This window comes from Rhea americana, unplaced genomic scaffold (assembly GCF_003343005.1).
Source record: "Rhea americana isolate MKP2758 unplaced genomic scaffold, rheAme1 scaffold_177, whole genome shotgun sequence".
NCBI classification, from domain to species: domain Eukaryota; kingdom Metazoa; phylum Chordata; class Aves; order Rheiformes; family Rheidae; genus Rhea; species Rhea americana.
Genome location: NW_028185894.1, coordinates 1,032,762 through 1,048,119, shown reverse-complemented (window position 1 = coordinate 1,048,119; position 15,358 = coordinate 1,032,762).

Here is a 15,358-nt window from a genome sequence, read left to right as displayed (position 1 = left end):
TTTTTTTTTTTTTTTTTTTTTTTTTAAGTGGTTCTTATTGCAAGGCACCTGGATAGAGTGTGGCAGTACACTGTATTTACACTCACAACAGCTCTGTGCAGTAGGAACATGCTATATGCTGTGTTTTATGGATGGAGATCTAAAGCATAGAGAGACTGTCACATTTTCAAAGCTATTCAGGTAGTTTATGGTTTGTATGTACGTTTTGTTTTGTTTTTCAAATCCCTTCCAGAATTAAAATCACTGAGTTGGAGACCTGGGTCTTTTAAAATCCTGCTGTGGCTACCTTTTAGTAATTCTAGGCATCTGAATGTAGAAAATCTCTTGGGGACAGAATTTCAAAGGTCACGTAGAGAGTTTGGGAACTGATCCTGGCTCTGCCAAAACACAGAGCTGAATCATTGCTGACCGATCATTTTCCTCCCTTTTCATTTTCCCACCCAAGCACTGTGGTAAGTGCAGAACAAGGCGGCAGGGTAAGACACCCAGCTGTATTTCACAGTATCATTTCTGTGGTGGCTATTCCTTCCCTGCCCTACTAGTTGGCACCGTGCCAGTTTTCTGAGGGAAGCATATACCCCCCCCTCCCCACCGTGAGCTGTGCCCTCATATAAAGGAGAGGGGGGCACAGTGCTGCGGTGCAGGCACTGAAGCTTGGCCTCTTTGAAAGAACTCTGCTCAGGGTTTGCTAGAGCATGTTGCACAAGGTAATTTATTTCAGCAGCCGATGCAGAGTCCCTAGGGAAGCTGCTGGCATTGGGGAGCCTTAGAGCACCTGCAATGCCCATGCACATCGACAACAAAGTCACGCAGCTGGCAGCTCTGCTAAAATAGAGCATATGTGAGGGGGGTGCGTGTGACAGCTGCCTTTGACAAAGCTATTGCACGGCTATGGCAGAGGAGAGGCAAAGATTATAGGTTATCTGACAGTTTCCCAGTATGAGATCTGAGGAAATCACAGCCATCTCTTTCCTTTTTTTGGTTTGCTTTAGTGATCGTTTTATGACTGACAATGAGCAACAGTGTCATCTGGCAGTGCAGGTGTGGTGTAAGCTGGATGCTGAGCCCTTCCCACTTGCTTTCTTTCCTCCGCCCCCAAAAGTAGCTTTTACTATTAGAGTTGATGTATGTCATCAGCTGTGGATGCTGCTAATGCATCTTTGAGTGCGTGAGCCCGCCTTCTGTGTATGTTTTAGCCCCAAGTAAGCTGGTCCTTTAACACACCAGCAGAGTAAATGCATCTAATTAATATTCATGATGGAAGACATCAGAAACTGCATTTCTGTTTTCCAGGCACAATCGTTCMGCGATCAAAATGAAATCACTCCTGCTTTGAGTTGTGCTTGAGGCTGATTGTGTCCGGACTCAAGCAACCGCTGCAGGCTGCCACATGCCGAGGAGTACCTGGGCCCTGTAGTATTATTACAGGGCAACTTGCTCAGAGGCTTTTGCAGGGATTAAGACAGTCTGGATCCTGGTTTAGYGCTGTGTGCCTGAAAGCAGGTCAAAAACTGCCATTCTGCTGATGCTGTTCAGCACAGGCTGTCGTGCCGTGACCGCGTCGTTMGCTTGAAGAAATGGTCAGAAGCGTTGGTGCTGGCAATGATTCTGCTGCAAACTCTTAACTGGCTCTGGGGGCAACCACTGGGTTAGGGCTTGCGCCCTGGTCACCAGCCTTTTCCTTTTAAGCAAGCTATAGCCGTTCTGCTTGCGCGGTAGAAAACAGGGAATGCGGGATAGGCAGAGAGCCTGCCCGCTGCTGGCGCAGCTGCAGGCTGTCCTCCTGCTTCTCCTGCCCTCTCGCTGCRGGGTGCCGAGCGCTGGGTAAGGGCCGTGCTGCGCCGTGGCTCGGCGCCTCGGCTCGCAGCTCGGGCGCGTGACCTGCGGCGCAGCGTAACGTGCCCCAGGGACAGCAGAGCCCCGTCTTATCCCACTCTTCGTCCGTCTCTGCCTTGGTTTCCTCTGATTTCACGGTGCGAGAGGCTTTCTCATCTGCACTTGATCTAATGGCACGGGGGGAAGCTGTGAGGATGTATAAAAGATTTTACAGTGCTTCAGGGTCTGTTGTTTTACATGTTAAAYCTTTGAAAATTTTTCCATCTCCTCTTAATAAATACTTTTGGAGGCTGTAAGGATTAGTTGACAAAAGTGATATGATAAATACAGCATACATTTGTAGTAGGAGGTCTCTTCCTGCAACTGAGGCTGGGGAATGATGGGGGCTAGAAGGAGAGGGGATGTCTACAACCCTGTTCCTAAATAGGATTGGTGATAAAAACRTAGACAAGAAGTATACAAAGTCTAAGGCGCATTTCTTAGATTGAGGTTTGTGCTGCTGCTGCAAGCTTGCCCTGGCTGGAGTACATTGCTTTYGGAGTTATGGAGTCAAAACCACAGGGAGGAGTGCTGAGCAGGACCTTCATTCTCTATCCATTCCCTGTCCTATCCTATTCTTTCATTTCCCTATCTTTCATTTCCCRATCCATACCATACTTTTTAAGTACAGCCTATTTGACTCTATCTTTGGAAACCAAGTGTAAATACACAAGTTTTTTCTAGATGCGCTTTTCCTCCCATTTGGTTTGTTTTTAAGTTATGTATGCTCTCTGCAGTAAAACATACTGACCAGGCAGTAGAATCACAGGTCTTGGCGGGGGGAGAGAAAAAAGAAGGGTCGGGGCAAAGTGCCATCTGTCAGTGCAAGGCTGTGACAGGTACAAACCAGAGCYGTGTGGAGGGACGTGGAGTAAGTGGAACTGTGCTTGCTGCTTAGGGAACTGAGAACACATTTGTGTTGTGTGGTGGAGCATATAGTRTCAGCAGTATCAGCTCTTTCAGTTCATATCACTCAGCAACATTGGTTGGAAAATAACAGTTCATATGTTTTTACTGAGAAACTGATATTTTAGCCAAAAGCATTCCTATTAAAAAAAGACATTGAAAGTAGAAAATAAATCATTTCATAAAAGCAGAAATCATRATTAGAAGAAACATAGAATCCAGCACTGAGGAATTCTGCTAGTCCCAAGTTTTCAGTCTCCAGCTCTTTTACAATAGATGTTAAATCAATGTATGAAGAATTTTTAGCTGTTATCCAGAAGGCAATGAAATCGCTGTGTGTAGATATATATATATATATATATATATATATATATATTTTTCCTTTCGGAAGTTTTAGTGCCTTGGAGCAATCGATATTCTTGGTGGAAAATATTGAATGCAGAGATCTCTTTGGAGGAAAAAAACCCCCTTCTTATGTCATAAGCTGTAAAATGATATGAAATATGTTAATCCAGTGAGCCTGAGATAGGAGTGATTGGTCATACGGAACCAGTGAACCAGCTGAGTCCAGAACTGACATCAGATACTGGCTGTGATGCTAGGTATGTGCAAGAGTCTCTGGGATGCTAGAAAATCTATAAAACCAATTTAATATAAAGTTACAGAACAAACACTTTTTTTCCTTGTATTTAATTTTTAAGATCTGACCTCAGTTACGTGTCCATTGAGGGAGCTATTCTGAGGCCATACAGAGTAACTCAGTGAAGGCAGTGTCAGATTTGCTGTRAATGAATTGTGCAGTGTCTGCAGAGGGGTCAAAAACAGGTAGTTGTAAAATCCTGATGTCCTGCTGTGTACGATGGGGTCTGGTTCTTCTCTTTTTGTGCTGTAGTGTTAACCCAGAATGCCTAATACTGAGTTCATATGAAATGATTCAGAATCTGATTCTGGAATTTCATAGTCTCTCTCTCTCTCTCTCTCTCTCTGTGATGTGTAGATTTGATCTTCCAAATACCAGCTGCACACATGCTGAATACCTTAATAAGCCCAAATCCAACAGAACCTGTCTAACCTCGCACCCTGTTTTTAACAATAACCAGAAGTGAATGCCAGGGAAGCACAGAATAACAGGTCTAGCAGGGATGGTGCTTCCCCTACTTTCTCAGCCTCAGGTTGTTTATGGCTCAGTGACTTCCTGACCTTGGCATGGACTGTATATATTTTAGTAATCCTCATAGGATTTCTCTGCTGTGAATTTTTCTAACCTGCTCTTGAACCCACATCAACTTGTAATGTTTAGATAATCCTGGGCAGTGAGGTCTATGAGTTACCTGTGTGCAGGGCCAGGAACCATTTCCTCTGGATTGTTTCCAGCCTGTCTCCTACCAGCTTCATTTGATGTCTGATGATCCTTGTATATGAAGATACAGTGCAAAGCTGATTCCTCTCCACACACAACCCACAGCCCTCTATCATATTCCTTGCTCAGTCATCTCTTTCCCAGATGTCATGCCTATAACAAATGTCTCCACTGTGTTGCCGCATGACTTATCACCATTACAATACTGTAAAAACGGAAACAAGCCAGGTTGCTAGGATTGAATCTGTCTTCAGTGCTTTTATGGCTTCTATTGGCACAGTGTCTGAGTATCTGTGAGAGGAGAAATATCGCTCCAGTCCTCATGACAGAAGGTGGCATTACTTCCTGCTCCATACAGCRCAAATAGGCCGCGTTTGCTCTGCTTGTCCTCTAAGCTGCCCAGAGCTTATGGCCAGCTCACATCCAAAAGCTGCATAGTGTGACGCCCAAGCCGATATACCCTGTCTCTGCAGGACTTCTAAATGAAGGCTCTGTGCTGTGCTAACGTGACTACACAAACTCTGTGAGGAAGTTGGGCTGTAGCTAGCTGCAGCAGAGAGCCCACGGAGGAGATGTGGGACTGAGACTGTGCATCTGCACCTGATTGTGTCCAAAGACATCTGCTTATTGTCCTGGTGTGATGGAAGAGTGGAGTAAACTGCATCTCCAGAATAGTACCATGCCATTAACCCATCCTTCCTGTTTCACGCAGAGTGTGCCTGGCTAGCACACAGAAGCTGAACAGAGCTTTTCCAGTGCCAGCTCCTTCATTGCAATGCAGGTGCGTACTGCTGCTTGTATCTTGGCAAGCAAAGCCAAGAAGGCTGCAAAATTGACTCTTGATTTTGACTGAATAAATATTTCTGGATTCAAGGCTGTAGCTTTTGCTACAAGCACAGCTTCTTGGGCAGCAGTTTGCCAGGGACAGCAAAAATGGTTACAGCCGTATTTGCCTAGGCCAAAGCCCTGAAAAACTACATCTGTTGCTGCCAAAAGAAGAGGCTGATTGCATGGGACTGCAGCTACTGCTGAATGGGGAGGAAGAAGAATAGCATCCCTCAGCAGCAGCCCTTACTGTCCTTACCTTTCCTGTACCCTTGGCAGCAACAGAAGCAGTAAGGTACCTGTCCAGAGATGTACTCTGCCTGGCTGGGTCCTCCCTTCCTTGATTCTCTGCATCTCCTCATTCTGTGGCAGTAGTGCCCAGCCTTTCATCTTGGCAGCAGCAAAAATCCATTTTCCCTGTGCTGCTGTGAACTGTTGGAAAGGAGGGATAGTTCTAGCTTTTTGCTATATTGAAAGAGATAGCATTCTTCAAATGATAGATACTGCTAAGAAGTGCTAACAGCTGTATGAATAGGAGGCCTTTTCTTGCTTATATGTAAATCAAAATAAATCATCATCTAGGCTAAAAAATGCAGTCACATTCGGGGCTTGTTTCTCCCTCCTCTACCTGAGGAATAAAAGTGGTGGGGCAGTCTGCCTTCTTCAGGTGCTTATGCCTTAAGCACTGTCCAGCAGCAAGGACATTGGATACCCCAGTAATACAAATATCTCATCAGGTGGTCCGCATCTATTTTCAAATATTTTCATTCCTCCCTCCATCCAGAGAAACAGCATGCAAAGTTAAGTGCAGACATTCTCCATGATCTCAGACAATCACTGCTTGATGAAAAGCAGGGAGGATCATCTGCAGGTTGCTGCTCAGCTCAAGGAGTGACAAGTGGCATCACAAGGAGGTGCTGGCTATTCAAAGCTGGGCAGCTTTTTCTGACATTACAGGAGGACCAGGCAGAAGAAGGTTGCCCACAGTTGGTATGGTGGCACAGATGGCAATGCTGAGCTTTAACCCAGGTGTCCTGAAACACTTTGCTACTTGTAAGATGCTGGATGTGCTCCAGGTCTCCTCAGCACCTGTATGCTGTTCTGGCCTGAGGGGCTGTTCAATACTTTTTGGGCTCCTACTTCTTTTCCATAACAGCATTGACTGGGACACATGACTGCTGTAATGTTATAAGAGGAACTTTGATTCAGTCTGGGAGTATTTTTAAAAGGTGAACATTTCCAATGTGATAAGTTGACAAGAACCTATTGCAGAACTGTTTGTTTAGCAAGGCTGCTGCTAGGACGCTGATGAGTAGCGATACCTTTCTTGTTGAGAGCACCAGGGACTAGAGAGCTATTGAGAAGCTGGAACAAATTCATGGGGAAGAGAAGTGATGAGGGGCCTGGAAAACTTAATTTATAGGAATGATTAAAATGCTCGATATGTCAGACTGGGATAAACGACAGCTGAGAAGGGATGCAACAAATGATTTTGTAGATAAACCAAGAAAGAAGAATTATTTAGGGTCCCTTTATGGAATGGCTGAGGGTGAAAGGGACCTCTGGAGATCATCTAGGCCAAGCACCTGCTCAAGCAAGGTCACCTAGAGGATGTTGCACAGGATCGCGTCCAGGCAGGTTTTGAATATCTCTGGAAAAGGAGACTCCATAACCTCTCTGGGCAACCTGTTTCAGTGCTCTGTTACTCTCACAGTTTTTCCTTCAGATGGAACTTCCTGTGTCCCTTGTGAGGGCAGAAGAGGAGTAAAGCACTGAAGTAAGAACAGGGAAAGTTGCACTAGATACAAGCAAAAACTTGTAAAGAGGGCTATGTATTTGGATGGCCAGTATATTCACTTGAATACATGATGCAATCTCATACCTTGAAAACCACAGTCTTGGATGGGTTGCTGCTAAATCCCAGCAGGCTATCCTGTACCAGTTCCCAAGGAGCTGGGGTGGCTGAAGTTTACACATGTTGCAGGTCTGCATCAGAACTTGCTTGATCAGGGAACTGTAAAAACTCACCGTAAGAATGTCTCCAGGTAGTAGTCTAGGTAAAACAGAAGGAATGAAAGACACCAAGAGTGACAAGCCCAGGCTGACATCATTGGATATTGATGATTTATGGGAGAGAATTTAGTCCCTGCTACCACATTTGGCACTTTGCCCTTTGGGCTGCCTGCTTTTTTCAACCTGGGGCGACCCAGGTTTCCCAGTCTGTGAAGCTACTGTAAAAGGGTATGCTGCTTGTTCAGGGGGAGCCATTCTTCTCTAAGCATCTTTACAGGACTACTACCTGTGTCTTGAAGTACTAAAAATAATTTCACTTCCTCTCCAGGCTTTTATTTGTGCCATTCCCTTCTCTTCGGTTTTTCAGTGTTGACTGATATTGACACATTGCTTCCTCAGGTGAAGTCCAATTTAGCTTTAGCATTCCCAAGCAATAGATTTCTCATTATTTCAGGGATTTTTTTTTTAACCTCACAGGCTTTTTTTTCTGTCACGTTGCTTTTCTTAACAATGGTCCCTTGCACGACGCTTGCTAATTTGCCTTCTTTCTTGGTATTGTATGTTCCAAAAAAACACGATTGGGTTGTGGCACATTTCAACCACTTAGAGATGGGGTCAGTACTAGTATTACCATCTTACAGGTGAGGAACCTGTACCACAGAAGGGAAATTAGCTCATGCAGTGAGCCAAGGACTGAACTCCCAATGCCTAGTTCCAAGCCAGATGCCCTCTTCACCAACTGGCCTTGCTTTATGTTACTGTTGCTCAACTCTGCTAGAAATATTGATCAAGTCAGTCCTTTTTGCTTCGCCATCACTGCCCCTGGATCTGCTTGCTGTCTCTAGGAGCTGATGTATTAGGAGTGGGAGGAGACTGAGTGTGTTAAAGCCTCAGCTTTCACGGGGGGCTAGACCACCTCTTCCCAAGAGTGGAGATGGAGCATCCCAATGTAATGTATAACTTTGCCGTAAGGAGCCAAACCGAGTCCTGCTTGGTTGAGCTGATGCAGCGCATCATCTTTTGTTTCCAAACTCTGCTTCTCTATGAAAACCTCAGCTGGCCTGACATGATCATTTTGCTGTTTGCATTACAGCAATGCTTGGAAATCTACCTGAGCCCCATGTGTCTTTAAGCCCTTCTGCACTTAGTAAGACATCCTCATATCATTAGGGCTTACAAACTATAGCAATAGTACAAGTGCATGGAGCTGTGAAGAAATGGCTGTTATTCCTGTTATGTTGATGAAAGATGGCTGATTACATGAAGTGTTTGAGAAGGCTGTCACAGAGCTGAGACTTGAACATAGATTAGAAAAGTTCATGCTCTAACCACGCACACTTATTTAGGGATATTTGCAGCTCTTTCAGCAGCATACCTGGCAGGTCAGCACCCCCATCCAAAATACCCTGTCTGTATGAGAGAGGCATACAGCTGTGGAGAACTTAATCTGCTTGCTGCAGGCCCCGAGCGCAAGTTCCAGTATCGGTCTGGGCTTGCCTCACAGGCCACAAACAGGCACTTGTCTCCATTAATGCCTGGGAAAGTCAAAAATGGCCAAATACTGTGATAGCTACAGCAGTCTGTTGTGTGCCATTGCTTATAGAAACAGCTATGACTTGTCAATTTTAACCCTGAAAGAGGGATGYTTACAGTCTGGCTAATCCTCTTTCTTCCAATAGTATCTAAAAACTGCTGTCAAGAACTAATAGGACGTTGTGCTGGGTGTTTTATAGAGCTGAGCACAGTGAACTTTTCTGGTGTTCAGTGACAAATAAGTTTATTGTCTTTGGCACCAGTCCAAAGCTCTGGTGGTCCTAGGCTTGTCACTAGTGCTAACGGTGCATTGCTGCTAGGATTTTGATTTGAATTTTTAAAGTCACTTACCTACAGGCCTCTAGCCAGTTAGTGGAAGAGTTGGAACCACACTTTACATGCAGCTGGATCTTTTCCTTGAGTATAGCTTGTGACTAGATCGTTAGTTACATTAAAATTCAGGCTGACGTTATGCTGACAGAACATTATTACCTAACTTGRTATCTGTCCAGAATGCCAGAGGTAATACACTTTTCCAATGGACTGCTTAAAGTGAATTATCTTTTTCTGCTTGCTTCCTTCCTTCCCAGGTGGGAGTAACCTTGTAAGTGACTCTCATTAGCACAGATGGCTGCGTCTCCGTTATCCCAGCCCTMCCAGCAGCCTGCTCTGATCTCAACAGATGGAGTGGGCTTGGTGCTCCAGTGTTAGGAGCTGCAGAGGACATGTGTATGCTTGGTGGAAGCAGCAGACTGAGTCACTAAAATATTTATGGTGTTCTTCCCGTTGAAAAGATTAATGCGGAGATGAAAAGTAAGACGCAAAAAACAAAAACAAAAAAACCCAAAATGTTAAGCTGTGGAAGTAACTGGATTCCCAATATGGAATTATAAAGAGCAGAACTGTGGAGATTGATTTATGCAGAACAAAGAAAAGAGAAAGTTTGTGGAGCTCATTTAAATGATGACAACTGCTAGGCAACGAGGAAGGCAAGACACTATTTAAAGTGGAGCACAAGGGCATAGCCAAAGCGAGGGAATGAAAGTGAGCGTGCAAACTGCTGGCTGAATATCCCAGAAACGTTGCGGGCAGTGAGATCTTTCTTCTGYTTCCTAAAGGGGAGTGGGAAATAGCCATGGCGCTCTAGATAAACTGGTTTTGTGTTGAATGAAACCCTTARGGAGTGAAACCGGGCTGTTTGGACCTTGGATCTGGCTGTGCAAATGCAAGGTCTTGCTTCTGGGCCTTGGAGCAGGTGTGTGAAGTACAGCAGGGAGATACTGTAATTGCCCATTCTAAARCATCTGCCTCTTTCTGCTTCTTTTGATGAAATCAGGGTATTACAGTAACTCCTCTAGCATTTTCTGTGAATATCCTTTTTCCTTGTAGTCTGAGCCGAGCCACTTCTGGCTTTTATGAGCTACAGGTTCTTCTTCATTTGCAGAGACCTCTGAGAGGGTTAATGCTGAACTGGAGCCCAATGCTTAGGCTTTCTTCATGTTTGGAGATGAGTTTGGAAAATTGGAAGGTAATGCAGATGATATGCACTTTGGGAAAAAGCTCTAGGGATCCAGATCACTGTGTYGCTACACTTCTGTACCTCTGAGACAGCGAAGTCCATGCTTCCTTCACTTATCCATGACTTTGGGAAATCCTGTTCCTCACCATTTCTTTGGAATGGCCAGCTGTGTTCCTTCCCGTAAAGTAATTAGTACAGTTGTATCTGATTCACTAAGTGAAGTATGCTTTAAATATCAGATAATACCAYCCAGATGGAAAATGGCAGTAATGCCAATTAAATCAAAAAATTACAAAGTTTGAAAGCAGTGTGAAAGTGGAATCAGACCCTGCCATTTARTAATGAAGCATTTATGATTTTTTAACTGTTTTTGCTTCCTGGAAAGCATCCTGGAACAATATATCATAGGTCAAAAATCAGCARAATGCCAAAAGGTACAAGGATGAAATCTTGGACTGATGTGCAGCCCACTCAACATGGAACAATCTTAGTTTCTTTCAAAGGCCCCTTTCAGTTTATTTCCCMTTTCTGCTGTGATATACCCTAGCTCATAACCCAGTTCACATAATGCTGCCTGCTTGGGGGTTTGGTTTCTTAGTTTTGATTAAAGAGATTACGGTACTAAGTGAGCATCCGACACTTTTCCTGGTATCCTTTTTGTTTCTAACTGTTTCCTGCACAGGAAATGCAACATCCGTGTTCAATGTTCATGCAGTGATCTGCAATGAGGTACCACAGTGCCTTTTCTGGTCTCTGTCAGTTTAGAACATTTTTCATAGGGAACAGCTAAGACCATGAGTACTATTTAATTCTGATTGCGTAGGTGTAGAAGCAGGCAATACGATCTGTACATGTCCTGTCATAAAACAGGAGCTGCTGCACTGTCCATCTAGAAGAGAACAGCTGCCTCCTACAGAGGCCAATGCATATTCTTCAGAAGTAGGTGTAAAAATCCCGTCTATACTTAATGACTCAGGTTGGATCAGTGAATAACACTTCTTCCATGCCATGTGTGGAGAGCGGCTTTCTTGTCTGAAGTAAGAGAACTGAGATCAAACTATCATTTTTATCTTTACTGGTGTAACAACAGATTCTGTGTTTCATCACAGATGGATCTGAAACCTTTCATTGGCTTTTATGAAGTTACTATACTTACCACAGTCACATCCTCTACCAATCAGTTTTCTACTTTTCTCTTTTCATCTTCCCAAACATTGTTAATGCATAAAGTGCCCTTACTTTCTGCCATTTAATCTAGACTTGGAGTCAGACTAAATGCGAGAAATTTAGTCTGTGGAGGACTTTGAATGTCACATTGGTGAATTGGTCTTTCTCCTCCTTTGGTCTGTAAAATGTTTCTCTAGATTACTTTCTTCTTCTCTTCTTTAGAAGATGCTAACACTTGCTGAGGGAATCATATAGCTAATATGTCCTGTGACTGTCCAGCCTTCTGCTCCTGATAAGTCAGGTTAGATTTTTTTGGAGAAACTCTTTCCAGTGGACTCCAAGGCTCTTCCACAGCTATTTATTTTACTATGGTTTAGTTTTCCTGTCAATCACTGTCATAGATTTTTGTGACTTTAGGCTCTGATGACAGTGAAAGTTAGTATTTTTGTAGCAGTGCTGATCATGATACTTGTTTACTGTGTGGGGTTTTTCTTTACTGTTTTGCTGCCTAATGCCTAACATAGTCTTCCCTCTTGCTATACAACAGGTAAAAATATTTGCATCTTCTAATGTTGCTTTGTCTGTTTGATGGATGCCTTTAGGACAATGATAGCCATATATTTTGTTATGATAAACACAAATGTTGTTGGTAATAACGTTTGTAAATAACATCGTTTGGCTTCATGTGCTAACAGTAGTTCGTCCCTCCATTCAACAGTGTATTGAGCAGATCCAGGCAATATCAACAAAACCCAGTATAATCCAGATAGGTTTTGTAATACTGCATGACATTTTCTTATTTGCCTGTGATGATCTCATCCTCTGTAAACTGTGACCCAGTCCATACAGAGAACAGTGGAGTAGTTGCATGCTCTTTCCAGACTCCTGTTGCAGTTGCAGTCCCCATCTCCAAGTACATATTCAGTAGCACAGTCTTTTGGACCTTGATTATTTTTGCTAGTAACCCATAATAGGCTATAAACTTCCAGAGGTGTCTCTTTTGTTACACGCTTTTAAAGACCCTGTAGTAACCTGTTGGCATTTCTTACAAAAGGTGTCTGCTGCTCTTCACTTAATACGTTGCAAAGCAATGGTATAGTTGGTATGTGAGCTATGTGTCTGAAATTTGCCTCTCTCTTTTCAGACTTGCTGATCAGTTTGCTCTGTTCCATGGTAATGTTGCACTGAGTGATGTGTACCTTCTCAAGGTATTACACTTGGGCAGGGTATATATCTTTGGCAATGTTACTATGAGGTTTCTTCTCCACTGGATTCTCTTTCTTGTTCTATATCTTACTTGAAAGTCTAAAGAAACTCTAAAGGGCTGTTCTGTCACTTGACTTAGGCATCTCTTTGGTAACCTTTTCTTCTTCARCTACTTTTCTATTTTTATGTTTAATAATGGAATTTCTTTTCAGTGTTTCAAGTTAATTATACATAGCTTTAAATATTTCATGCTATGCTACCRTTTTGTTGACTTCTCTTCTGAACATTTTTTTGAGCTTGCGTTGGGGGAAACCTGTTTTGGATATTCATTTCAACTGCCATTTCTTTCCATTTCATTACCATTCATTTGGAGGGTCATCATCCATTTTAATTCTAAAGCCATATAATATATYCTTCAAAAATATTTATAACTAGAAAAAAAAGTGATAATAGATATAGAAGGGGTATTCTATGCTGCAAGTATGAAACTTGCAGCATATGCATTTCCTAAATGAGTGACTTCTAAGGTTCTCATTTCAAATGTAAATCACACATTACTTCCTACTTTCGGATATGTTTGCTTGAAAGCTTCCAAATCTTTGCATCTTTTATTGAACTTGGRCTTAGATTTGTACCAAAACCATAAAATAGGAATCTTAAAATATTATTCACTGTCTGAGCTAYAGAGCTGTACTGTACACACTCAAACACATTAGGAGATGATCACACTGGTACAGTGAGCTATTTGTTACTAGCTCACCACAATCACTTTCTTCAGTAATACCTGTGTGTTGTCCAGAAACCAAGTTATGGATAATCTTATTTGCTGTTCCCAGAGCACTGGTTGGATGCCTAGAATTCTTTGTGTAGTTCTGAGGAATTTGAAGATTTTTATGAATCTGTTCTCTCTCACCCCTAAACCAAAGCAAAATACCAGAAATAAAAGCTATTGTGCTATTTCAGGCAATGCTGATAATAAAAATCTCTGGCAGCCTGGATTTCAAAAGCAAAGAAGTTTATATAAGTGTTCAAGTTTGGCTGCTTTTTCCAGGCCCTGAAAGCTGACCTCTTAGCTTGTGGCTCTAAGTGCCCTGCTGCTCGTTTTTAGCATCCTTAGCAACTAGTGAGAGCTGAAGGTCAGAGCAAATGTGAAGTCAGATCAAAGACTCAAGAGTCAGAATAGCTGACTTATTTTTTTTTTCTGAATTGTTGTACTACAAACTTATTTTGGCTTGGGCTCTTTCTTACATCATTACCTGTAATAAAGATTTGGCCCCTGGAGCTCAATTGATGGACAAAACCTAGTGGAAACGGAACCCGGCTTCTTTGCTGTTTTATCTCTCTTCTTTGGATTAAGTGGAGAATATCACACCAGTGCTTTGCTCCTATGTTGATTTCCCTATGATTGCAGAGTAAATTTCCAGGTCTCTCTTCCATATGCTGACTTTTAGTCTTTGCCACATAAAAACATGTTTTTTAAAAAATAGCTACATTTGTTAGCTAGGCACTGATGCTGCTACTCCTTGCCTGTAGCAAGGCTGTTCCTGTTGCAAGGCGATCGGACCTCACATGGGTCATGACCTGCAACAAGCGAGTAGGAATTTGCCTTCCATTCCGGTCATGGTAGCATCCACCTGCCTTCACTGCCACTCATCACGGCTTCTTTCCACAGGAACAGTGATGGCCAAGGGTCATGGTGTTTTGAGGTCAGGAGACAGAGTTTTCTCTGTGACCACAACACCTGCTTTCAGGACTCAGTGCAAAAGTAATTTCTTCCAGTGAGCTTTCCTGGCATTCTTCCGTTTTTTACAGATAAAGAAAAAAGTTAGACAACCCTCACATTCTTCAAGAGAAGTGCAACCAGCAGTCTCTCGCATGTGCATTGGGCGAGAGAGAGAGAGAGAGAAAACTCAGGAGGTGAGAGTCTCTGACAAAAATGAGGACAAGGTAATATTGGCACAGGTAAATTTTTATTTTTTTTTAGAGTGACTTGAGGAAACAAAGCCCCAGTGGAACTGTAAAGCCAAACTGATAGAAGTGTGGTGCAGGACAGCTAAAACACCCGATGGCCTGGTGGTCTTCCACCAGAGGTACCCATGTGTTCAGCGCGGAGTTACCTCTATACCAGCAGTCTCTGAAATAGCCTCCTGTTAAATGCATCAGCTTTAAGGAGGTGACTTAGGCCCCCCAAATTCATCAAATTTCAGAGGGAAGAGAGTGCCCTGCATCTTCAGCCTCCTTTCAACCACTAGCAGATGATTTGTGAAGAATTTAACGTGCTTCATTGTTTACTGGAGACTCTTTGGAAAACCTGGAAAGGATGTCTCTCACCTGGACACGCCAGTGCAGCCAACAAGTTAACTGGGAGCTCCCTCTCCTGGTGGATGCGAGCTGCTCCAGCACTGAGGGGGGCCAGGGAGGAAGGCCTGGCCTGTATGTGCAGGATCATATATGTTACTGCTCAGCAACATGAAGACATGACAAAATATAATTGATTTCAACTCACTGTGACTGAAGAGAGCTGTACTGTAGGGCTGGTACTACGAATATTGAAGAAAAGGTGAAACCTTCCCCCTCCAACTCACCACACTAATTCCCTGTTTATCTTGCAAAGATAAAATGCATATGCACTCACAGCACTGGATTTTCTTTGTTTTTCAGGAATGCCCACTCTTGCAGTTACCACATAGAGTGATTTCTTTTCTATCGCTCAGGGTCAGACAGTGCTTTGCTGTGTTGCTTTCATTGATTTCCGTCTCACACCTCTTTGTATTTAGGATATGACAAGAAAACATCTCTCCCTTCTCCTCTCTCCCACACTGGCTTTTCAGTCTTGCCTTCCTTGGGTTCACTCTGTTGTGTACCCGTCAGTTTCTCCTCTTGCAGAGACTTAGTATCTGTGGGATGGTGTACAAAATAAAATGATCTGAAAGCAGATCAAGTTACTGTGTCTG